The sequence below is a fragment of the Poromitra crassiceps genome, assembly GCF_964638095.1.
Source record: "Poromitra crassiceps genome assembly, chromosome: 30".
Classification (NCBI taxonomy): Eukaryota; Metazoa; Chordata; class Actinopteri; order Beryciformes; family Melamphaidae; genus Poromitra; species Poromitra crassiceps.
Window position 1 is genome coordinate 1,057,892 of NC_139652.1, and position 27,367 is coordinate 1,085,258.

General features: G+C 44.3%; 1 pseudogene across 1 annotated transcript; it reads left to right on the forward strand.

The window, feature by feature from the left end:
* The first annotated feature begins 7,850 nt into the window (after positions 1 to 7,850).
* LOC310800641 (Iroquois homeobox protein 5a pseudogene) lies at positions 7,851 to 12,751 on the forward strand (annotated as a pseudogene). Its single transcript has 3 exons — positions 7,851 to 8,087; positions 10,000 to 10,402; positions 12,081 to 12,751. The product of its transcript is annotated as an Iroquois homeobox protein 5a pseudogene (transcript).
* The last annotated feature ends 14,616 nt before the right edge of the window (positions 12,752 to 27,367 follow it).

A 27,367-nucleotide genomic window follows, 5' to 3' on the forward strand; every position in this document is an offset into this window, starting at 1 on the left:
TTTCATTCTGGCGATCAGACTGAAGAAAATACACAAGCAGGTTTCCAGTGTGAGAGGATTTATGCCAAGACCTACAACTTCCCTAAGCTGCTTTCAGGGCTTCACACTGCTCACACTGATAGAGATCCATTCACACTGCTCACACTGATAGAGATCCATTCACACTGCTCACACTACTACAGATCCATTCACACTGCTCACACTACTACAGATCCATTCACACTGCTCACACTACTACAGATCCATTCACACTGCTCACACTACTATAGATCCATTCACACTGCTCACACTACTACAGATCCATTCACACTGCTCACACTACTACAGATCCATTCACACTGCTCACACTACTATAGATCCATTCACACTGCTCACACTACTATAGATCCATTCACACTGCTCACACTACTACAGATCCATTCACACTGCTCACACTACTACAGATCCATTCACACTGCTCACACTACTACAGATCCATTCACACTGCTCACACTACTATAGATCCATTCACACTGCTCACACTACTACAGATCCATTCACACTGCTCACACTACTATAGATCCATTCACACTGCTCACACTACTACAGATCCATTCACACTGCTCACACTAATATAGATCCATTCACACTGCTCACACTACTATAGATCCATTCACACTGCTCACACTACTATAGATCCATTCACACTGCTCACACTACTACAGATCCATTCACACTGCTCACACTACTACAGATCCATTCACACTGCTCACACTACTACAGATCCATTCACACTGCTCACACTACTACAGATCCATTCACACTGCTCACACTACTACAGATCCATTCACACTGCTCACACTACTACAGATCCATTCACACTGCTCACACTGATAGAGATCCATTCACACTGCTCACACTAATATAGATCCATTCACACTGCTCACACTACTATAGATCCATTCACACTGCTCACACTACTACAGATCCATTCACACTGCTCACACTAATATAGATCCATTCACACTGCTCACACTACTATAGATCCATTCACACTGCTCACACTACTATAGATCCATTCACACTGCTCACACTACTACAGATCCATTCACACTGCTCACACTACTACAGATCCATTCACACTGCTCACACTACTACAGATCCATTCACACTGCTCACACTACTACAGATCCATTCACACTGCTCACACTGATAGAGATCAATTCACACTGCTCACACTACTACAGATCCATTCACACTGCTCACACTACTACAGATCCATTAACACTGCTCACACTGATAGAGATCCATTCACACTGCTCACACTACTACAGATCCATTCACACTGCTCACACTACTATAGATCCATTCACACTGCTCACACTACTATAGATCCATTCACACTGCTCACACTACTACAGATCCATTCACACTGCTCACACTACTACAGATCCATTCACACTGCTCACACTACTACAGATCCATTCACACTGCTCACACTGATAGAGATCCATTCTCACTGCTCACACTGATAGAGATCCATTCACACTGCTCACACTACTATAGATCCATTCACACTGCTCACACTAATATAGATCCATTCACACTGCTCACACTACTACAGATCCATTCACACGGCTCACACTAATATAGATCCATTCACACTGCTCACACTACTACAGATCCATTCACACTGCTCACACTACTACAGATCCATTCACACTGCTCACACTGATAGAGATCCATTCACACTGCTCACACTGATAGAGATCCATTCACACTGCTCACACTGATAGAGATCCATTCACACTGCTCACACTGATAGAGATCCATTCACACTGCTCACACTACTACAGATCCAGTCACACTGCTCACACTTCTACAGATCCAGTCACACTGCTCACACTACTATAGATCCATTCACACTGCTCACACTACTATAGATCCATTCACACTGCTCACACTACTACAGATCCATTCACACTGCTCACACTACTACAGATCCATTCACACTGCTCACACTACTATAGATCCATTCACACTGCTCACTACTATAGATCCATTCACACTGCTCACACTACTATAGATCCATTCACACTGCTCACACTACTACAGATCCATTCACACTGCTCACACTACTACAGATCCATTCACACTGCTCACACTACTATAGATCCATTCACACTGCTCACACTACTACAGATCCATTCACACTGCTCACACTACTATAGATCCATTCACACTGCTCACACTACTACAGATCCATTCACACTGCTCACACTGATAGAGATCCATTCACACTGCTCACACTACTATAGATCCATTCACACTGCTCACACTACTACAGATCCATTCACACTGCTCACACTACTACATATCCATTCTCACTGCTCACACTACTACAGATCCAGTCACACTGCTCACACTTCTACAGATCCAGTCACACTGCTCACACTACTATAGATCCATTCACACTGCTCACACTACTACAGATCCATTCACACTGCTCACACTACTATAGATCCATTCACACTGCTCACACTACTATAGATCCATTCACACTGCTCACACTACTATAGATCCATTCACACTGCTCACACTACTACAGATCCATTCACACTGCTCACACTACTATAGATCCATTCACACTGCTCACACTACTACAGATCCATTCACACTGCTCACACTACTATAGATCCATTCACACTGCTCACACTACTACAGATCCATTCACACTGCTCACACTACTATAGATCCATTCACACTGCTCACACTACTACAGATCCATTCACACTGCTCACACTACTATAGATCCATTCACACTGCTCACACTACTACAGATCCATTCACACTGCTCACACTACTATAGATCCATTCACACTGCTCACACTACTATAGATCCATTATCACTGCTCACACTACTACAGATCCATTCACACTGCTCACACTACTATAGATCCATTCACACTGCTCACACTACTATAGATCCATTCACACTGCTCACACTACTACAGATCCATTCACACTGCTCACACTACTATAGATCCATTCACACTGCTCACACTACTACAGATCCATTCACACTGCTCACACTACTATAGATCCATTCACACTGCTCACACTGATAGAGATCCATTCACACTGCTCACACTACTATAGATGTATTCACACTGCTCACACTACTACATATCCATTCACACTGCTCACACTACTACATATCCATTCACACTGCTCACACTACTACAGATCCATTCACACTGCTCACACTACTACATATCCATTCACACTGCTCACACTACTACAGATCCATTCACACTGCTCACACTACTACAGATCCATTCTCACTGCTCACACTACTACAGATCCATTCACACTGCTCACACTACTACAGATCCATTCACACTGCTCACACTACTACAGATCCATTCACACTGCTCACACTACTATAGATCCATTCACACTGCTCACACTACTACAGATCCATTCTCACTGCTCACACTACTACAGATCCATTCACACTGCTCACACTACTACAGATCCATTCTCACTGCTCACACTACTATAGATCCATTCACACTGCTCACACTACTACAGATCCATTCTCACTGCTCACACTACTATAGATCCATTCACACTGCTCACACTACTACATATCCATTCTCACTGCTCACACTACTACAGATCCATTCACACTGCTCACACTGATAGAGATCCATTCACACTGCTCACACTGATAGAGATCCATTCACACTGCTCACACTGATAGAGATCCATTCACTGCCTATGGCGATGAGTGGTAATTGCAGGTGAGATCCAAATAGTGTCAATGGGCTCACTATCAGATAGTGACTTTAATTATTATACAAAAAAAATTAGATGAAAATGTTTGGGATTATAACTTTAAATCAGAATTCTGAGATTAAAGTCAGAATTCTGAGGGAAAAAGAAGCATACTGTTAGATGTGACATCACTGACGATGGCACTGATGATATTATCGATGGTATACCCGGAATTTGAATGTCTAGGTCTAGGGTCTCTAGATTTTTGTGACGTCAAAATTGGGTCAAGCCACAAAAGGTTGGGAACCCCTGCCCTAGGCGTACTTGAGCAGCTTGCAGGGGGTACGTGGAAAGATTGGGGATTACAATTTAAAGTCAATAAGAATAGGGACACCCTCAGCGCCCCAGGCGAGACCCAGGAGCTTCTTGCTGTGAGGCAACAGTGCTACCACTGCGCCACCTTGCCCCCGTCTCTCAGGAAGTCTTGGTAAAACTGATTTTTTTTCAATCGAAAACTGTTAAAATTCAAGTCAAGTTAACAACAAAAATCAATTGTCTCATTAACGCTCAGGTGACTGATGAAAAGGCTAAGCTGCTACTGGGCGACCCCCTCCCATCTCCCCCCAGTGTAAATGTCTTTGTATTGTAATTGGAGTTATTCAATTGATTTTCATTTAATAGTCAGTTGTGTAAAATAAATAATAAAAGTGTATGAGTCAGGGGGTACTATTAGCATGGCAAAGCATCTAGGGGTACATAAGACAAAAAAGGTTGGGAACCAGTGGAGTATAGGCTAGTGAAGTGTTTAGTGTTACGCCCTTCACACTGCTAAGGCCTCATCCCTCTCCTCTGTCCTTGTCCTCCTTGACCTGTCTGCTGCCTTCGATACAGCCAACCACCAAATCCTTCTTTCCACTCTGTCTGACCTCGGCATTTCAGGTTCTGCACACTCCTGGTTTGCTTCCTATCTCTCGAACCGCTCATACCAGGTCTTATGGAGAGGGTCCCTCTCCAGATCCTGCCCTCTTACCACCGGTGTCCCCCAGGGCTCAGTCCTGGGCCCCTTACTTTTCCTTCTCTATATCAGATATCTTGCCCATGTGATCTCATCTCATGGCTTTTCTTATCACTGCTATGCTGATGACACCCAGCTTTTCCTTTCCTCCCCCCCCTCCGACACTCAAATCGAGGCTCGCATCTCTGCATGCCTCAAAGACATTGGCGACTGGATGTCTGCCCACCACCTCAAGCTCAACCTTGGTAAGACAGAGCTACTCTTCCTCCCAGGGAAAGACTGCCCTCTCGCTGATCTCTCCATCTCCATTGACAACACCACTGTACTTCCCTCCCAAACAGCTAAGAACCTTGGGGTGATCCTTGACAACCAGCTGTCTTGCTCAGCCAACATAGCTGCGACAGCACGCTCCTGTAGGTTCTCCCTCTACAACAATAATAACATCCGCAAAATCCGTCCCTTTCTCACAAGAGAAGCGACTCAACTCCTGGTCCAGTCTCTTATCATCTCTCGCCTGGACTACTGCAATGTGCTCCTGGCCGGCCTACCCGCCACCGACATCCGACCGCTTCAGCTCATTCAGAACGCTGCAGCCCGTCTGGTATTCAACCAACCCAAATTCTCTCATGTCACTCCCCTCTTCCAGGACCTCCACTGGCTTCCCATCTCGGCACGCATCAAATTCAAGACACTGCTACTGGCCTACAGGGCAGTACACCAGTCAGCTCCCCTGTACCTGCAATCTATGGTCAGGTTCCAAACCTCTCAGTGCTCCCTTCGCTCCTCCACCAGTGCAGGACACCTCGCCCCTCCTTCGCTACAGGGGCTCAAAAGTCGCTCATCCCGATCTCGACTCTTCTCGTACCTGGCACCTCAATGGTGGAACGAGCTTCCACCTTCGGTCAGGACAGCTGAATCACTGCCCATCTTTCGGAAAAGACTAAAGACACAACTTTTCAGGCTCCATCTGGGCCCTTCTTGATCTAACTTCTTTCTCTCTCTTTCTTAAAAAAAATAAAAAAATAAATAAACTAAACTTGTACCACTGTTCCTTCAGAGGTTGTAGTTGTCATAGACTGTGTTGCATAGTTGATTGCTCTATTGCTGACAAAAATGTGTTAATGTAAGTCGCTTTGGATAAAAGCGTCTGCCAAATGGCGTAATGTAATGTAATGTAATGTAGTAAGTCTTTTGAATTCTAACAGGCTCACAGCTCTGTTGTGTTTCTGACTTGGATTGTAGTTGTTTTGATTAATCAAAATGTTCAAAATCCTTATACAGTAGTACTGTATACAGTCAACCTAGTGACATCATCAAGCAGGGCCCTAGTTGGCTAAAAAGTGAAATGTTCATCTTTGTAGGAAATGTAAATTTCAGACTGTGAGACAGGCAGTGTCCTGTCTTGTCTGAGGTGAAATGCAAATTAGCTAAAGTCATATGATCAAATGTTTCATGTCCTCTTTAATGTGTGTGATTTGCTTAAAGAGATAGTTCAGAGTAGTTTATTTATTTATTGTAATCATGATCCCATACAGTATGCATCCAAGAATTTAGCTAAACAAATCAAGTAAACTAAGGGGAGGCACCTTTTTCCAAGCTTTGTCTGGGAGGCCCATTGTCTCAGACTTTGAAAACCCCTGCTCTATTCTATAGGATAAATTATCCTGACACCATACATACTGTCTGTATATCCATCCATGTTAGAAATGTTTCCACGCCGATGTCAATTCGGGACTGGATGGCCAAGGACGAGTCTGTTTAGGCCTTTACGCTTCACGTTTGCCGCGTGATCCACGTCGAGAAGACCCAGTTCAGCCAAGACGAGCAAGCAGGTGTTCGGATGTCAGCTCCATGACAGAGAGGACGACTTCAACATAGACTCCTGGTGCCGATTGGTAGCGTTCGACAGGGAACAAGCCTTAGGGGAGAAGACACCGTCTCCCCCCAACAAACGGGCTTTGCCCCAAAACTTTACAGGAGGTGCTGGTCAACACAACTATGTACTGGGGGGGACTGCCCCCTAGTCCGATACCTCACGAGTCCGATACCTCACGAGTCCGACACCTCATGGTTTTGGGTTAGGGTCTGGGGGAGGTTAGGTTTAGGCGTGGGGGTGGGAGAGGTTAGGTTTTGGGTTAGGGTCTGGGGGAGGTTAGGTTTAGGCGTGGGGGTGGGAGAGGTTAGGTTTTGGGTTAGGGTCTGGGGGAAGTTAGCCTCTTTTTTCGGACTCGTGAGGTGTCGGACTCGTGAGGTATCGGACTCGTGCCATGGCACCGTACCGGGTATGTAGCGGGTTATGGGTTCGCGGGAGCTCCATCATACTCTATAAACGAGTGTGCCTACGACAATGCAAGCTACGAGATACACGAGCCAAGCTCATACCTACAAGAGGAGAAGGTTGGTTCTCCATACTTATAGGTGGTGTGGGGCTCAGAAGCCTCTCCGCGAGGTCTGGTACACTCCGGGCTCCAAGAGCCTGACCGGATCTCACTAACAATCCACCTGCTAACACAGATCTTGAGGACTGTTTGAAGGCTAAGACTTGGTTTTAAGGGTTAGGTTAGGGTTCAAGTAAGCACATGGGTTTTAGGCATTTAGTTGTGATGGTGGGAATGCATTATGTCAATGAATGTGCTGCTCAAGCTACCGGTATACAAACCATGTGCGTGTGTGCACGCTTGTGTTTATGGGTGGAGCTGACAGTCCTACAGTCAGTGAGTTGTCATTCTCCCTCTCTCTCTCTCCTCGGCTCTGCCCCCTCTCTCCCTCTGCCCCCCCCCCCCCTCTCTCTCTCTCTCTCTCTCTCTCCCTCTCCCTCTCTCTCTCTCTCCCTCTCTCTCTCTCCCTCTGCCTCTGCCTCTCTCTCTCTCCCTCTGCCCCTCTCTCTCTCTCTCTCTCTCTCTCTCTCTCGCAGTCTGTCTCAGTCTGGGACTCGGCAAGTTGAGAGGAAACTTCAGGCTCAGTAAACTAAACTCGGAGCAGCTGCCTGCGATGCGGCTACTCTGCGGGGGGAAAGCGCGTTTTGCTCTTCAGATGCGTGATTTCAGCCGTGCGTAATAGTGTGGGTCCGTGCGCCATGGCTTATCCTCAGGGCTTTCTCTTCCAGCCGTCCGTGTCTCTGGCGCTGCACTCCGGCTGCCCGTCCTTCAGCTCGGCCGGGGTGATGCTGGGACCGCGCACGGAGGAGCTCGGCCGCTCCTCTGCGGGCTCAGCCTTCGCTCCATACCCGGGATCAGCGAACTCCCCCGGCTTCAACTCTCACTTGCCGTACGGCGGGGAGCCCAGGGCCGCGGCCACGCTCAACTCTTTCATGGTGAGTGTCCTGTCCGAAACCTAAATAAAACACGGTGCTGAAGTGTAGTAGAGTTACTGGGATTGTCTGGGGACACATCAGATCGAACATTGGGTAACGGAATTATTCTAGTCTATAAAAACACAAAATCTATATTGGCACCCAGTGCGTAAAATACACGTGTCCCCCGTTGTTGTCAAGTGCAAATGGATGTTGCTCTAAAAAGTTGATGTCCGTCAGTTTGGTGATAGGCTACTCATAAAACCTCAGCCTGAATCCAAATTTGATTGTTTTTCTCATTATATTAAAGAGCAAAGATGAAGGAAAAATCACCAGAAATGTTTTTGAATGGGGGGGGGAGCATGCACGGAACATTAGGAGGACCAGTGTTCCCGATAAGTTTGAGAGTTTGGTTGCCTGCATTTAATAACTTACCAAATAATTAGATCTAATCAGTCAACAGGCAAATCCACTTAATCATAATGTTTAGTTGCTAAAAGCGGGGTTAAGAAGTTTTGCAGGGACTTAGCTGAGTGTTTTAGGCAACTGAGCCACAAAAGTGTAAATTCCATGCGTAAAATGAGCCAATTATTGGGATCCCAATTGCATTAGGGTGCTGCATACCATTTAGATAATTATCAACCTGAACCTAGATTCTCATGTTAGAAATAAATTTGCACACGGTAATTATGTGTGATTTTAAATTGTTTGTGTGGTTACTGAATAGCTTTTTTTCAGGTCTGTGCAATAGAACAACTTGACAGGCTAGCAGTTACTAGACTCAGTTCTCAGTCTCTATCAGCAGTTACAAAATAATAATATCAAATTTGGTCAAACTTGATGGATATATATATATATATAATGCTATTTAGTAACTACACAATTAAAAATCACACATAATTAACATGTGCAAATGTATTTCTAACATAAGAATCTAGGTTTCTATAATTATCTTTATATGGGGGGGCGGTAGGTGTAATAAACTAGATGTTAGACTTGTCATAATCTGGTTATTAAGCATTTTATATAGATAATATATAAAATATATATATAGATATACTGCAAATACCACCTAATTCCCAGTGTGATGTATAGCCTTGATGAATCTTCAAATAGATTTTTTTCCTTCTATTCAACCATTATTTGGTTTAGTGCCATTTAGATTAATAATCTAGTTTTTAAGGGAGACCTGCCAAGAAGCAGCATCACCAAAACGTTACAGCTGCCATCAGATAACATAGACAGCCTTAACCTATTAAGTCAAAAGTGAAAATCAGAATCACATAAAAGAGCAAGCGAAAACAATCAGCTATCGAATAAAAAATACAACCAAAAATCACATTAAAGAGAGAAGAAAAGTAAAGATTTTTAGAAGCAATGCAGGAGGTATAGGGTTGGGTGATATGGACCAAAAATCATATCTCTGTATTTTTAGGCCGAATGGCGATATCTCTGTAGCTTATTTGTGGGCTAAATGTTCAGTTGTAAGCCACAGCCGCATGTGAGATGTCACAAGCACTTTATTAAAACAAGACAGGACTGGGCGATATGGACAAAATCAAATATAAAATATATTTGTGACCAAATACCTATCGATATTGTGTGTTGGCTATACGAAGTGGGCTAAATGTTAAGTATTATGTAACGTGGTGCTTTCACAAAATATATTCACACAATGAGATTTTTGATAAATAATAATCAGTAATGTGAATATGATGACTAAGTGAGCAAAGGCAAATAATAACAGCCTGGTAAGTTCAGAAAATGACATCACTTTACTGTAATGCAGCCTTTAAAAGCAGGAAAAGACAACACAAAGACAACACACAATTTAGAGCCTCATATCACAATCGATATAATATCAATATATTGCCCATGCACTAGCAAGAGGTTTATATTCCCTCAGCCACATAACAGTTATTTGATGTTGCAGAGTCCTGGGTACGACCCGTCCTCGGGCATCAGCGGCTCCATGGACTACCACCCATTTGGCGCCCTGGGGCCATATCCGTACGGAGACCCCGCCTACAGGAAGAATGCCACGCGGGATGCCACGGCCACGCTCAAGGCCTGGCTCAACGAGCACCGCAAGAACCCCTACCCCACCAAGGGCGAGAAGATCATGCTGGCCATCATCACCAAGATGACCCTGACCCAGGTGTCCACCTGGTTCGCCAACGCCCGCCGGAGGCTGAAGAAGGAGAACAAGATGACCTGGACCCCCAGGAACCGCAGCGAGGATGAGGAGGACGAGGACACCATCGACCTGGAGAGGAACGATGAGGACGAGCAGCCCGCGAAGAGAGACGCAGAGAGTGATGCTAAGAGAGAGACCGGTGAGTCTCAAGCTGCTGCTGTTCGATACAATCGCCAGGATCAAATGTTGGCTTTATGCGTTTTTGGAATCCACGTAAATGCAAAATATGAGCATTTCTAGACCAAAATATGTTGCATATGGGTGGCGTTTTGCATCTACTATCTCAATGTACATTTCAAACAATACGCAGGTAAACTTGGAAACCTCGTTGCCTTTCCAACGTTAATCGCAAATAAAACAAGTTGGTTAGGTTTAGGCAACAAAGCAACTTGGGTTATGGTTTGGGGTTAAAAGCGAAAGTAAAAACACAAGGTGTTCGCTCTCATGTAAGACGGCACACTACAGGTCCGCCAATCCCAGAAAGCCCTACTCCTTTAGGCGCCAGCACTGTACTTCAACATGAGCCTCTATGACGTGTATAATGTTCATATTCAGGTATCTTGAAACGTGATATGCAACGTATTTTGGTTCAGACATTTTCATATTTTATATTTCTGTCAATTACAAAAACGTACAATTGCGACATTTTACTCTGGCGACTGGGCTGTTATTTTCTGCAGAATTGCAGTTGTTTAAAGTCGTCATTTTCAGTAGCTGTGTGTGTGTGTGTGTGTGTGTGTGTGTGTGTGTGTGTGTGTGTTTAGGGATGCACAATATTGGATTTTTTGCCGAGATATGCTGATATTTTCCAAATCTTTTGACTGATTTCCAATTTGCCGATACCGAGAAATACACACATCTCCCCCACCACCTACTTTGAGAGAACATGAAGTCTCTCCTGTAGTGGAATTAACACATTATTACGCCTACTCTTATGGTGATGGCCCACTGGCAGAGGCAGGAGAGAGAGGATAGGAGCGCACACCAGTGTTGATGAGGTGCTGACCACGGAGGAGGTTATTATGGAGAGCCACGATGGAGACATTTAGTATGTATTGTTGAAACATCAACATTTCGACCATGCAGTCTTCGTCAAGATATGAACAAGCAGATTGATTGAGCAACATATAATATAGGGAGAGGGACACAGGTGAGATTCATTCCAGGGAGGAGTGTCCACAATCAGATCCAAGAGAGGAGTAAATCACTCACATCCAACATGCAATTACACAGATTACTTCAGCCTTACTCAGTCAATGTCCCCAAATCATATTCCTGCTCAATAATAAACAGCATAACATAAAACTAGTGTCAAAAGTGTGTGACCTCCTCTCTCCACTGGCAGATGCAGACGTAAATACAACGCTTTTCACAAAGCATTTATTCAAGCATTTTGGCATAATTAAAACAGCATTTTATTTATTTTATTATATTATATATCTTATTGTATCAGTAGGAATGTGTGATTTGGGCTGATGCAGATTTATTTAATTTCTAAAGCCTTTATTGGCCGGTATGGAAGATGCGCTGCTCATCATGCATCCCTAGTGTGTGTGTGTGTGTGTGTGTGTGTGTGTGTGTGTGTGTGTGTGTGTGTGTGTGTGTGTGTGTGTGTGTGTGTGTGTGTGTGTGAGTGTGAGTGTGTGTGTGTGTGTGTGTGTGTGTGTGTGTGTGTGTGTGTGTGTGTGTGTTGTGTGTGTGTGTGTGTGTGTGTGTGTGTGTGTGTGTGTGTGTGTGTGTGTGTGTGTGTGTGTGTGCCTTTGACCCTAAAAGTGTCCTTAATGGCCTCTTGACCTGCTCTGTGTTGGTGTGTGTAGCTGGGCAGCATGCAGCCTCAGGGACCCCCTGTGGGATGATCTACAGAGACGACACGGGCAGCAGCCCCGACTCCGACCCAAGCTTCAGCGACCCGGAGTTTAAAGACCCCGGTGGGGAGAGGAGGATGCCCCACGTCCCGGGGCCCGACGCCACAGGCCCCCCCACTCCAAACACTCCCCTGGGGACGCACAGAGAAAACACTCCCCTGGGGACGCACAGAGGCTCGGAGCCAGAGCGCATGGCGGCTAGCCCGGCGCCCAAAGACTCCAACAACTCCGTCCAAGCAGCGCACACCCCGGCCCCCAAACCCAAACTGTGGTCCCTGGCTGAGATCGCCACCTCGTCGGACAAACACAAAGGATCTAGTGACCAATTGCTGAGTGCGGGGGCGGGGCATATCGCGGCCCACCCGGTGCCCACGCCGCGGACACAGTTCCCACACAGCGCCGCCCTAGTGTCCAGACACCTGTACTACACCTCACCCTTCCTCCACGGCTACTCTAACTACAGCACTTTGGGGCCCCTGCACGGCGGCCCCCCAGGTCTAAACGGATTACATCAGACTATGCTGCAGAGAGCTGAGGCCATTGCCAGGGACTGTAAGCTCCGAAGCCAGAGCCAGCTAGACATTACGCACCACGAACTGAAGAAAGGCATGACGCATGTGTAGGCGCTGTGCTGGGACGCTAGCCGCAGCGCAAAGACATTTATTTATTGGGACCGTGCAGACACGCCCCCTCCCCTCAGACACGCCCCCTCCCCTCCCCCCGGATATAACAAAGACAACTATTATGAACGGACAAAGCCCCAGCAGAGGCCACAGACTATTATCTACTATCACAAAATATTCAATTTTAAACCGCATTTTTCTATGTTGATAAAGATGTGATCTTTGTAGTGCGTTTCTGCACAGAACATGAAGTACTCATTAAAAGCTAGTTTTATCAATATGGAACTGACCGCCTTCCATTTTTAATGACTTTTTGGAAGTGATCGCTTTGCAGTCATTTGTAGCATAAGGAGTCAAAGTTAAGGAGTCAATGGCCTTTTAGAAATATCTAGTTAAGTTAAGTTAAGGAGTCAATGACCTTATAGAAATATCTAGTTAAGTTAAGTTAAGTTAAGGAGTCAATGACCTTGGAGAAATATCTAGTAAAGTTAATGATTAAATGGCCCTGCATGAATCAACCCCAACGCCAGAATAAAATGTCTGCATACACTTTTGGAATCCACGGAAATGTAAAATATGGACATATCAAAATATGTTGTATATCACGTGTCTAAAACATGGCATTTTAAGTCTACTATCTCAATGTACATTTGAAACAAAGGCAGTTAATTTGAAAACCCTGCTGCCTTTCCCATGTTAAATGCAAATTAAAGAACTTAGGGTATGTTTAGGCAAGTAAAACAACTTGTCTAGGTTTAAGCAACAAAGCAAGTTGGTTAAGGGTTAGGGTTAACGTTACCATTATGGTTTGGGTTGGAGTTAAAACCAAGTAGAAACACGACGTGCCTCGGTCTGGAGTCGAACTGGCGATCTTTCGCTTGTTAGTCTGACTGCCTGGAAGCAGGCTGCAGGTCTAAGCTTGTTAGTCTGACTGCCTGGAAGCAGGCTGCAGGTCTAAGCTTGTGAGTCTGACTGCCTGGAAGCAGGCTGCAGGTCTAAGCTTGTTAGTCTGACTGCCTGGAAGCAGGCTGCAGGTCTAAGCTTGTTAGTCTGACTGCCTGGAAGCAGGCTGCAGGTCTAAGCTTGTTAGTCTGACTGCCTGGAAGCAGGCTGCAGGTCTAAGCTTGTTAGTCTGACTGCCTGGAAGCAGGCTGCGGGTCTAAGCTTGTTAGTCTGACTGCCTGGAAGCAGGCTGCGGGTCTAAGCTTGTTAGTCTGACTGCCTGGAAGCAGGCTGCGGGTCTAAGCTTGTTAGTCTGACTGCCTGGAAGCAGGCTGCGGGTCTAAGCTCTGCCATAGGTCCCGACCATTTCAGACGGCAGTGGAGGCAAATCCCTTTCCGCTCCCTGCAAGCTCTGCTATTGGCTCTGACCGACCGGCTCCGACCATTTATGCATTTCCTTTCCGCTCCCTGCGTGTCTCAAATGCCTCCGCCGCCGTGAAACAACAACGCTACAGTAGCTCATTGCTACACGCTGTGAAACAACAACGCTACAGTAGCTCATTGCTACACGCTGAAAATGGCAAAGCTTTGACGAAGTTTCGGATTCTGCAATAAAGCCTGCTTGGTACTTTGGGTGGGTGGTTGTAAAGATAACAGAGCCTTTTCCCCGCTAGACCAGAGTGAGAGTAAGAGCAGCCAGAAACGTACAATGCTGACATTTTAATCTGTTTATTTAGAGGTACTTTAATTTAGAATGTCGAATGTTGTCAAGTTGAAAGCATCTCTATTCACCTTATGTAGAAGAGACCGTCTGGCTTGAGAAACTAACAGGAAGTGTAAATACAATCGGACATTCCGATTGTATTTGTACTTACTGTGACTCATAAACCTAGTCTGACTCATAATGTGAGTCAAACTAGGTTTGACCAGGTGAGTCAGACTAGTTTGAGCAGGTAAAAGAGCCGGCGTTTTGAACAGGAAGTCGTGATAAAACAGGTCAAGTGGGCGGGGCTGAACAAAACATTGCCTTCTCTGTCTTTCCACTCATATCAGTTAGAGTCAACAGCCTCAGCTCTATTTAACAGCTGCTCTGACCGACCGCCGCAAGCTGTTCAATTTCATCACAACACGGGCCGATAGAATGTATTTCCTCACAGAAAACCTTGACCAGACTCTTGCAAAATATCAACAGTTAAGAAGCTTACATTTTCTTGGGGCATCTTTGAGGAATTAATCGTGTACATTTCAGATCTAGTTGGTTCTCTTTTGAAGCCGGGGGATTTGGCCTGATCAGAGCCCACAGCAACAAACATGAGAAATGTGTAAGAAAAGCCTATGGCTATAAGCTGAGTGCACTCTGAGGGGAGGTGTAATCTCTCTTACTATATTAGATATATTCTATATAGAAAAACGCTTCTCCCATGAGGAGAAAAGCAGCAGAACGACTTCCTCACTGACTGTTTTTCTGTTTCTGAATTGCATCAACATTTTCAGTAAAGTAAGACATTAGTATTTATGTAGATCTATCAGTCATTGTGGTAATCAGGACTATAGCACCTAGTTCAGGGGTGTCAAACTCGTTTTAGTTCACCGGCCACACACACACACACACACACACACACACACACACACACACACACACACACACACACACACACACACACACGACCAAATTTGGTCTCAAGTGGACAAGACAAAGAAAATCAATGCCTAATAACCTATAAATAACAACACCTCAACATTTTAGTGTAAATAATTACAGCTAACCGACATTTTGAGAAAACGTTTTCACATAGGGTTATCTCAGCTACTTGGGACTGTCTGTAACTGTGCATTACAATTGATGCCAACTGTGCAATTCTCTATAGTCAAGGGTAATGAAATTTCTTCACAAGTGCATCACATTGGATTGAAGGACTTCTCAGTGCAATTTTCACACTTTGCCTAGTCAACCTGTGGGCCGAATTGGACCCTGTGGCGGGCCGGTTCTGGCCCCCGGGCCGTATGTTTGACACCCTTGATCTACTTTCGGATGAATTGTGAGCATTTCTACTGCTTGTGCTCTGCATCAAAGTATTAGCCTATGCTGCACCTGATGTCTTATTAGACATTGATTAGATGTGTTTCCAGTGTTAGAAATCAACACTATTAACACTGGAAAATGTGCTGTGTCCATGACTTTAAGATGAGACTGAATCCACACACAGCAACATTTCCCGGTGTTAATAAATATGTGAAAAATGTTAAATTGCCTCTGATGGGTGTGGACTTCTATAGAAACTGGCATAGTGGTGAATTTTAACACTGACGATTTTGGGGTGTGTGTGTGTGTGTGTGTGTGTCACAAGGCCGAGCCAGCTGGCTTCCTATAATGCAGGATAAAATATTGATTAGCTCTGGGGAAAAGGTGTGTGTGTGTGTGTGTGTGTGTGTGTGTGTGTGTGTGTGTGTGTGTGTGTGTGTGTGTGTGTGTTTGTATGTGTGTGTGTGTGTGTTTGTGTGTGTGTGTGTGTGTGTGTGTGTGTGTGTGTGTGTATGTGTGTGTGTGTGTGTGTGTGTGTGTGTGTGTGTGTGTGTGTGTGTGTGTGTGTGTGCATGTGCGTGTGCGTGTGCGTGTGTGTGCGTGTGTGTTTGTGTGTGTGTCCATTCATTATTCATGAGCTAAGACAACAGAGTAACACTGACAGTGATTGGGGGAAGCAACAACGTATTGATCCCTTTAAATAAAGCAGCAGTCTGAAGGCCGAGGGAGGAGGAGGATAATCAGTCTGGTCCCACGGATACATAGAATATCAACATTTCTCAACCAACAATATGTTGCATATTAACATTTCTACATACGTGTATAACGTCATAGTCTGCTATTGAAATAGTGTGGTGGCCAGTAAGGGCAGGCGCATAAATATAGACAGTGCAGGCAGTGCGGTTGCACGGGGGCCCGTGGAGAAAGCAGAGAACGGGCGCTTGCAAATGCCTCAAATTGCCACCCTAGAAATATGCCTGTGTTCAAATAAGAACACACATTTGATCTAAAGTGGTGCCATTTGCTATGCAGTATACCGTATGGCGTATGCCATCAAAAGGCAAAAACCATCTATGTCATGGTTGCCTTGTAAAATAGTCCATAGCAAATCTATAACAAAATGATACGCTTATTCAACATAAAATCAACATTGATCAACATTAAACATGTTCAAGTCAGTGGTCATTTCAGAACCACAGTGACAGAGACTCTGCTCTCAGGTGCTGCTTGTCTGTTACCAGGTGTCAGAGCGCTGTCCATGGTCCTGATAGCTTGCTCTATGACCTCTCTGTTTCCCCCATACAATAGAGAGGCAAAGTGACCGTCTACTTCCTGCTTCAGCACTGTACCAGAGATTTTTATCTGCCATTTATTTTCCCATAGACATTGCGTAAAATGCTTGTAAAAATAGTTTTACTTCATCAAACACAGTCAAGAAAAACTATTTGTATAAGCATTTTACAAAATGTCTATGGGAAAATAAATGGCGGATGAAAGTCTCTGGTACGGTGCTGAAGCAGGAAGTAGGCGCTCACTTTGCCTCTCTATAGCCTAAGTAACTCATTCAACTGTAAAATCCAACACGTTGGTAAAATATATAGCATACACTATGTCTAATGGTGTGTGTGTGTGTGTGTGTGTGTGTGTGTGTACTTCTTAACTAGCGTGCTGTGTAATAATAGGGGCCTGTCAAAATTGCTTGCACTGGGACCAAGGCCAGATTAATAATAATAATAATAATAATAATAACTTTATTTATAGAGCACCTTTCACAGACCGAAATCACAAAGTGCTTTACAAAGCAAAAGAAAATACAGAGAATACAAATTAGAATCGAGAATAAAAATAGAGGTCACTGAACTAGTATTCAGGACAGTAAACAATACTGCAAAATATCTTACACAATACAAATGGACCACGTTGTTAAAAATACATCTTTCAATAAAACATCAACAATCAACAATCAACAATCTTTGAAAGCCTCTCTAAACAGGTGAGTCTTTAGGAGGCGTTTAAAGGACTCCACAGAACCAGCCGATCTAAGGGGCGGAGGCAGGCTGTTCCACAGTTTAGGGGCCATGGCCTCAAAGGCTCGGTCGCCACGGGTCTTGAGGCGTGTCCGAGGAACCTGAAGCAGGTTTAGATCATTGGATCTGAGGGAACGAGCAGAAGTAAGGGGGTGAAGTAGGTCCGAGATGTAAACAGGTGCCTGAGAGTGTAGTGCTTTGTAGGTGAGGGTGATGATTTTGAACTGGAATCTATAGGCAACAGGTAACCAGTGAAGTGACTTGAGTACCGGGGTGATGTGACAACTCCTGTTTGACCTGGTGAGCAAGCGCGCGGCAGCATTTTGAATGGCCTGCACGCGGCGTAGAGCGGATTTACTGAGCAGTGGGAAAAGAGCATTGCAGTAATCTAATCGTGACGATATAAAGGCGTGAATCAGCATTTCCATCTCAGGAAGAGAGAGTGTGGATCGAAGTTTGCCAATATTTCGTAGGTGGAAAAAACATTTTTTAGAGAGCTGTTTTATATGGACGTCTAATGAAAGAGAGTGGTCAAAAAAGACCCCTAGGTTACGTAGGCTAGGGCGGACGGCAGAGGAGAGAGGGCCAATCCTATTTTTTATCGTGGATGTGACACTATCCGGAGCGATAATGAGCACCTCGGTCTTGTCCTTATTTAGCTGCAGGAAATTTTCAGCCAACCATGCATTGATCGCACTAATACAGTCTAGAAGTCTGGAAATCTGACCTATCTCGTTTGGTTTGAAGGAGAAGCGGAGCTGGATATCATCAGCATACAAATGATATGAGATATCAAAACTGTGGATTAGTCTCCCCAGTGGAAGCATATACGTTCCAAATAGGACAGGCCCCAGGATCGATCCCTGTGGGACCCCACAGAACAGGGGAGCGGAAGAGGAAACAAAATTATTTATCTGTACACTAAAACTGCGACCTGATAAAAAAGACCTAAACCAATCTAAGGCAGTGCCTGAAATGCCCACCCAGTCACGAAGCCTATCGATCAGGATAAGGTGGTCCACAGTGTCGAAAGCGGCACTGAGATCTAAGAGAACTAAAATCTGGTACTCTCCAGCATCGGTGGACATAAGCAGCTCATTTGTTACCCTCAGCAGGGCGGTCTCAGTGGAGTGCCCCGGCCGAAATCCAGATTGAAATTTGTCGTAGATGTTGTGCATCACCAGCACCTCGGTGAGTTGCTGGGCGACTACTTTTTCTAAAATCTTAGATAAAAAAGGGAGTTTTGAAATGGGTCTATAGTTTTTAGGCACAGAGGGGTCAAGGTTTGGTTTTTTTAAGATTGGCTGTATGGACGCGTGCTTGCCGTAGGATGGGGCGTAACCTGACGACAGTGATGAATTTACATAAGTTTGTAAAACAGGACCAATAATTGGTAGAATTTTGAAAAATAAAGATGAAGGGATGACATCTAGAGGACTTGATGACGGTTTTAGTTTGCTGATCAGTTTCACCAGGTCAGCCAAACTAATGGGATTAAAGGAGTTTAAAGTTGAGGGACGACTAAAAGTGCTGGTAAACGGACTGCAGGGGCTAGGAAGAATGCTAGACCTTATGTCCTTAACCTTATCACCCGCAGGGGCCCCTGGACACTGAAGCAACCTCCCCCCCCCCCCCCCCCCCCCCGCACAGTACACTCGGACACAAGAAGGGGGAAACAAGATTAAAAAAAGAAATTGTCCGAGTAAAATGTTATTCGCACCTGTTTCTAAATATAACTGAACCCCTTTGTTTGACCAAGCACTTTTTTTAATAAGCAGTTTACAAAATGTCTATGGAAAAATTAATGGCGGGCCAGTCACCAACAGGGACGCTGGAACTGTTTTTAAGTAGGGCTCTCCTGGCGTTGCCGGCAAGGGCGCTGCCGGGGGGCGAAACTTATGTTTTTTTGTACGTTTGCATGTTTTTTAGCCATATTTAGAGGAATATCATTTTAAATTAACATTAGGATTTTACTGTTGTGCTGTCATTATTCAGTATTTTCTCCTTTTCTCACTCACTTTCATGTCACCACCTGCTCTCCCTTTAGGTTACTCAATCGTGAGATTTAATCTTCTTGGAAACAAATTTTATTTGATTCTGATTGGTCTTAGATTTGTGTCATAGTTCTGTGGAGCCCGACCAAAAAAATAACATAAATAATAATAATAATAATACTAATTTTGGAGGGCCCATTCATACTGAGAGCCCCTGGGCACCTGCCCAGGTTGCCCCTCCCCTACGCCACTGAGTAAGCGGCTGTGTCCATGTTAGGAAAAGTGTTTTTCAGATCAGAATGCTTTAGAACTCATGTCCAGCGTGCACAGACCACAGTGCACAGAGCATTGTTGTTGTTGTAGAACATTTTACTCGGACCAAAACTTAAAAAAAACATAGAAAAAACATTTTCTTTAAACCCGTATTCGCGTTCCCACACATGCCGACTGTCTCTATAGGCTACTGATGATGTCCCAGGAGGGCACTGTGAAGTCTGCTGGGGCAGTGGTTGTCAACGTGGGGTCTGGAGACCCCCAGGGGTCCTTTAGAGGGTTCAAGAGGGGCCCCATCAAATTGATGAATTGTGAAACTTCTGCATTATTTCATTTACAAGAAGTGAACACAATTAGATCATGTAGAAGAAAGACTGTTTTGATCATAGTTTCGCTCTTATCTCTCTCTACCTACAAGACAGTCATAAGATTCTGGACAAAATCATATTTAACAGTAAACATATTCCCACATTTAGTTTGGAGAGAGAAAAGGTCAATACGATTCTGAAGTCGCACATAAATAAAATTGGCAATATTTTGTGCTGATTTTAGATTTGATCATTTTCCTGCCAAGAAATTACAAGGATTCATTGTTTCCACAATGATTTATCTTCTTGTCAGGGTGAAAAAGTCTTTGATACCTTATTGACTTTAAGTGAATAATTAATTCACAAAAAACACAACTGAACAATTAATCAAATTAATCTGTGGCGGTGTCAGTCACGATTGTGATGCCATCAGTGATGTCACTTGAGCAATTGTGATCATCAGTGATATCATCAGTGATCTCATCTTTTTTCCCCCCCGATATTTTATCCCATTTTTATCCCCCATTTAGTGCCAATTTAATTTATCTATCCTGGTTGCTACTCCACCCTCTGCCGATCTGGGGAGAGCCGAAACTGGCTCCATGCTTCCTCCTGAGACATGGGCAGTTAGCCAGCCGCTTCTTTTCACCTGACAGAGGAAGCTTCACCGGTAGGACATGTGTCATCTTCTTCTTAGCGCGCGGTCAAGACAAGGCTGTTCAGTCAGTCATAATGGGACACAAAGGACGCATATTTCGGGGTCGCTTTGTGAGATGCCTTCTCATTTCCCAAGGGGGTGGTGTTGTGTTTGAATCGTGCTGCTTACATGTTCACCCCCGTCCACTTGGGACGCTTGCTGAATTAGAACGAGCGCACCTAGACACACACACACAGCATGACTGGCTGCAACGGGCGGCAGTTGATCTGTACCAGGCTCCACGGTTCAGCACGCATGTGGACCACCGATTAATTGCAAGTTTAACCATGATACAATTTAACCTTTTTGAAGTAACAATTAACGTTACCTACATCGATGCAGAGTTTGCAGTGAAAACATATCCTAATTTAATTGGTTAGGTACAACGTTAATATTCACCTATCTAGAAATGTTTGTTTACTGTTTATTTGTATAGGGACAGATACATTAACATAGAGCATTTGCAGGAAACAGTCTTATGTCATATAACATTTCTAGCCTAAGCTAATTTGCAACATTTGTGATATGCAACTTGTTTGGCTTCAGAAATGTTCCTATTTTACATTTCCGAGGATTCCAGAAAAGTGCCGCAATTTAATTCTGGAGCTGAGAAACACACCAAACAAACACGTTGCCATCGCCTCCCTCCCATGTTACTGTAACTTCACACCTACCCACCCCAATCCCCCCCCTCTGTGCAGCCTGCTTCCTGTAAGCTGTTTGCTTCCAGCTGTGTGTTTACACCAAGCTAAATGCTGTCAGACGATGTCGCGCGTGTTTGCGCGCCCGGCGAGGAGCCAGGCCGCGGGCTAGCTCACCCCGAGGAGAGGAGCCAGGCCGCGGGCTAGCTCACCCCGAGGAGAGGAGCCAGGCCGCGGGCTAGCTCACCCCGAGGAGAGGAGCCAGGCCGCGGGCTAGCTCACCCCGAGGAGAGGAGCCAGGCCGCGGGCTAGCTCACCCCGAGGAGAGGAGCCCGGACGCGGGCTAGCTCACCCCGAGGAGAGGAGCCCGGACGCGGGCTAGCTCACCCTGAGGACGGGCAGATGTCACCTTCTGATGCCACTCAGCCTCGATGCGGCTGCCATGCCCTCTCCTCTCCTCTCGCTTCACCCTGGGATCAGGCACAACACACACATACACACACACACACTGACACACACACACAAACATAAACACACACACTGACACACTGTCATGCCCTCTCCTCTCCCCGGGATCAGGCACAACAGCTGGGCTCGCAGGCGGACTACCAGGCCCTCCCTGTGGCTGCAGGTAATGTGCTGTCCCTCAAAACACCACGCCCGCTCTTTCTCCAGCCACACACACACACACACACACACACACCTCGCCTGCTCTCTCTAGCCACACACACACACACACACCCCACCTGCTCTCTCCAGCCACACACACACACACACAAACACACACCCCGCCTGCTCTCTCCAGACACACACACAAACACCCCGCCTGCTCTCTCCAGACACACACCCCGCCTGCTCTCTCCAGACACACACACACACACACACCCCGCCTGCTCTCTCCAGCCACAGACACCCTGCCTGCTCTCTCCAGCCACACACACACACACACACACACACACACCCCGCCTGCTCTCTCCAGACACACACCCCGCCTGCTCTCTCCAGACACACACACACACACACACCCCGCCTGCTCTCTCCAGCCACAGACACCCTGCCTGCTCTCTCCAGACACACACACACAAACCCCGCCTGCTCTCTCCCCAAACACAAGCACACACAAAAGGAGATCACTTAGCAGTGTCAGCCTTTGAAAACCCCTGATCGAGATGGTTTTGATGCGAGTTGCTGTCACACCTGCTGTAAGCCCTCAGCACTGGACTCAGAACCATACAGAAGGATGGCACACACACAGTCAGACAAGGTGCAGTGATTTATTCTCCCAACATCAAAAGTGACTTTACAGAGGCAAACACCTGTGAATAACAAGAAAACATAAACATAATTATTTACCCAGAAAAACCAACAGTGTAACAATCAATCAATCCAAATTACATATTAAAATAACAAACAATATATTTTAACCATGAGAAAAATATGTGAAATTCACCTTTAAGTCAGGATGGTTCAGCACCTCTGCAGCACGACAGACTGGATTTGGGCGAGTGTTAAACCTCTTTTTATACCCAATAGCTCTGCCCATTACTCCACCCACATGGCACAATCCACCACAATGAAGGATAAACCTAAAACTATTTATCTGCATTTTTTTAGGCTGTCACCTCATTCAAACATTTAAACACACTTTCCAACAATGTTCAGAATTACTTTGACAGTAATGTTCTATGTCCTTCTTGACTTTTAAATGCTGGTTTACCAGCTTCCAAATTGGTTTAGTCCAATTTGACCTCCAGTGTGCAGATGTAGTCAGTTGAGCAATCAAGCCTTTCCGGCCTCCAGGACGGAGCAAAGCAGCAGGGACAGTATTGCTGAGTGTTTTTGGTTGTGGGTATGATTTAAACAAAGATGGTAGAACTCTGAAAGCACAGACACTTGAGCGTGCACCCCTGATGAGACAGCACTAACAGTTTTTCTAATCCTTTGAGTTTATCGTTTGTGGATTTTAGTGACCATGTGGGTGAACATCCAGTGCACCCAGTTGATCCAGATCAGTTCCAGTGCACCCAGTTGATCCAGATCAGTGCCCTGTGATCGGTTTCAAGGTCAAAGGTCCTTCCTAGAAGGTCATATCGAAGCCTGGTCTCTCTTGGGTGCAACTTGCGGCTCAGAGTTTTGGAGATATCGGCTGTAGAGATGTCTGCCTTCTCTCCAATACAATGGAACCGATTGGATTGATTGAAATTATTTATTGATAATTAAAATACAAGTGGCCTCAGAGAAGCCCCAGATACAAAAATCACCAAAAGGATCAAAACACAATAAAGCCCAAAGGCTTATTTCCATTGTGGTCCTTTTAGCTGGATGGCACTCGGCTTTCAAATACATTTGAAAAATTGCACAGCGATGTCTCTTTCCACAAATCATGACCCAGTTACTCGAGGTAATCCACAGACCTTGTTGTGAGCAGTTTCATGTAGGAACTACCGTATTTTCTTTTGACCGAACAACACCCGCTAGCTGCAGCTACCGATGCCCAGTGGCGGTGGCCCAGGTGGGGCACAGACTCCAGCAGGGGTGGCACTGGGTGCAGCATTTAGGAAGGATGTAGAAAGGTTTTCCCTCGCAATGAAGACTGAAAGACAGTAATGTCGGCCACAGATGCCACCCCTGGCCACTCCCTAGAAACGCCCCTGGATAGAGGAGATCGTCTCCACCATGCTCTCACTTGTTTACAGTAATGATCCCCAGTAAGTAATTTGACGGCTAGATATTGTTTAAAAATTATATATCAAAATCAGAGTTAATCCACAACTCTTTCTGCTAGTTTTGAATAGCCGCCCAGAACCAGAAACATATCAGTTCTACAACTCTCCAATCAGTGCTTGTCAAATCCAATTGTTACTCGGTCATCTCATTACTGCTGCTACCCTTCATGCACCCTGCACATATCTTGTCAACAGCAAACTTAGGCTACCTCACGTACCTGTCAATATTGTTTATATCTGTTAATACTGTTATATATGTTTATATCTGTTAATACTGTTATATATGTTTATACTGTTTATATCTGTTATTATCTTAATCTTTTTAGATTCTTTATATCTTTTTTGTCTATATCTCGTTTATTTGTTCTTATCAATGTTACATGAGCACCAATCACACCCAGACAATTTCCTAGTATGTGAAAACATACCTTGGTGAATAAAAAAATTCTGATTCTGATAATTCAATTCAATTCAATTTCACTGTCACTGGAAATCTGTGTAGAAATCTGTGTAGCTCTAAATAATATTCACACTTCCATGATCCTTTTTTGCCACACCACACTGGTCGGACTCAGAAGACTGCGTGTAAAGTATGCATGGTGTGAGAGATGTGGATTTTTGATCAATTGGGGAAACCTGTGTGGAAAGTGGTGCAGCACACCTTTTGTGTGCACACATGGTTTATACATTTGGCCCCAAATGTGGACCAAAATACCTGATGTATGGTTCTTAAAGCTCTAAATTTCCATCCTCTCACAGTCAAATAACACATAAATAAACGACAGGAAAATCAAAGATAAAAGTTAGAATTGTTTCTGCTTGTGAGCTTCTCATAATCTATTCAGTAAATTAGCAAGTAGCACAATCCAAATACAATTATTAATATGAATAAGAAACAAATGTGTGGGAATATAGTATATATATATATATATATAGTACAAGGTTCAGAGAATAAAACTCCTCATGCTCCATTTACAGCAGTGGTATGCAACCGTGTCCTACTCAGGAGCCACATTGACACAATTTTTTTTGAAAGAGCCACAATCCAAAAAACTCCCTTTCCTCCCTTTATTTTTTTATTTTTATTTATGTATTTTAAGTAGGACTTAAAAGAGCCACATCTACTCATAAAGGAGCCGCATGTAGTTCTAGAGCCTCAGGCAGGGAATCACTGATTGGAGGTTAATTTCCTTCACTTGGCTTTGCTTCCAGCGCCACCTATTGTCGCAAAACTGTCATCAAACATGAAGACTTGGAAAAACAGTTTAAGTCTTTACCAGTCACCTTACTGGTCGAGCAGTATTTATGTTACACCAGGTCCTGCATTGTAAACAAGTGTTTTTAGTCAGTGTTTTTAGAGATATGGATATTTTATGGATATTTTAACAATTCCCTTTTGTCCACAGTAAATCAATTCAAATCAAATCAATTCAACAATTATATCAAGCTGAACTTAGTGGTACTTCACACACAAACTGAGGAGTTTAATATAATTTATTATAATCTTCACAATTGTAATACATGACTAAATGATAATTTATTTATCTTCAGTTTATTATCTTCATAGTAATACGCAAAATGAGATTGTATATACTCCTTAGAACTAACAGATAACAAAATGGTAATTTCCTATTAGTTTCATTGTAATATGACAATTTGTCATCTCCATAGTTGCAATACTAACCAAACAACAATGTATTGTCATCTCCATTGTTATCATATATAACAAAATGACAAATGTATTATCTCCGTTGTTGTGATAATACAGAAAATGACTTGCACAAAACAAAACACTTGCGTGACATGGTAGGAACGTAGCTACAGTAAAGAATAAAAATGACAATAACACACCACGCTGATCTGGAGTCAAGTGAAAGCCTTCTCAGAAATCAAAGCACATAAAAACGTAAGATGAAAGCAAACACAGGTAGGTAGTCTCAGACACAAGGTGTGAAGCGAGCCCAAGCCGGCGCTCCTTCCTGCGGCCCTCAGAGACTTGGCTGGCTGGGTGGCAGATGGTGCCATTTGCTAGCAGTCATAGCTCCAGTGACCCTTGCTGCTGAATATCACACAGTGGGAAGCTGCCTTCCATGTGTTTTACTAGGTGGCATCCTGTTAGCCTAGCGCCTGCTAACCTATTGTGACTGGAACAACATTTTCCAAATACATCACTTTTATCCAACACTATACCAGGCTATCTATCCCCTGTACTTAGGGTGAGCTGTATGGTGGAAAATGTGTGGTGGCCTGCAAAAACCCTTCACATGGTGGGAATTTGACTTTTTTTTTTTTTTTTTTTAATGATTTATAGTTTTTATTATTTTGAAGATGCCACATATAATATAACACACACAAATAGACACACAATACAATACACAGACAAAACACATCAGCATCCGAGGACAACCCCCTTAAAAGGACAACACATAACCATGACATGATGACACTGTCATAACCATGACATAACACCTGTCATAACCATGACACTGTCATAACCATCACATGACACCTGTCATGAACATGAATGAATTTATTTGATGAATAAAAAATACAGTACACCACAAGCATACAGTACAAGATAATTCATCAGGATGACACAAAAAAGTTGTCGGACTTCCATGATTAGTTCCAAGTTGGAAACCCTCATTAATGTTTTGCTTGCACCTGTGTTTACGCCTTTTTGACACAAATGGCCGCTGTGAAAAAGGCCTCTGACATAATTTATTGAATGACATGACATTACATAAAGCCTCCCTCATGTTCATGACAGGTGTCATGTCATGGCTATGACAGTGTCATGTCATGGTTATGACAGTGTCATGTCAGTCGTCATATGCAACCTCAAGTAAAGTGAGAGAAAGGGGGTCATGAGAGAATATTTGCAGTGACAAAAACAAAAAAAGAATACAAATGAAAATAAAATCACTTAAAATCTCAAAATACCTGCAAAACTAATGTTCTCCCAGGTTCTAATGTTCTCCCAGG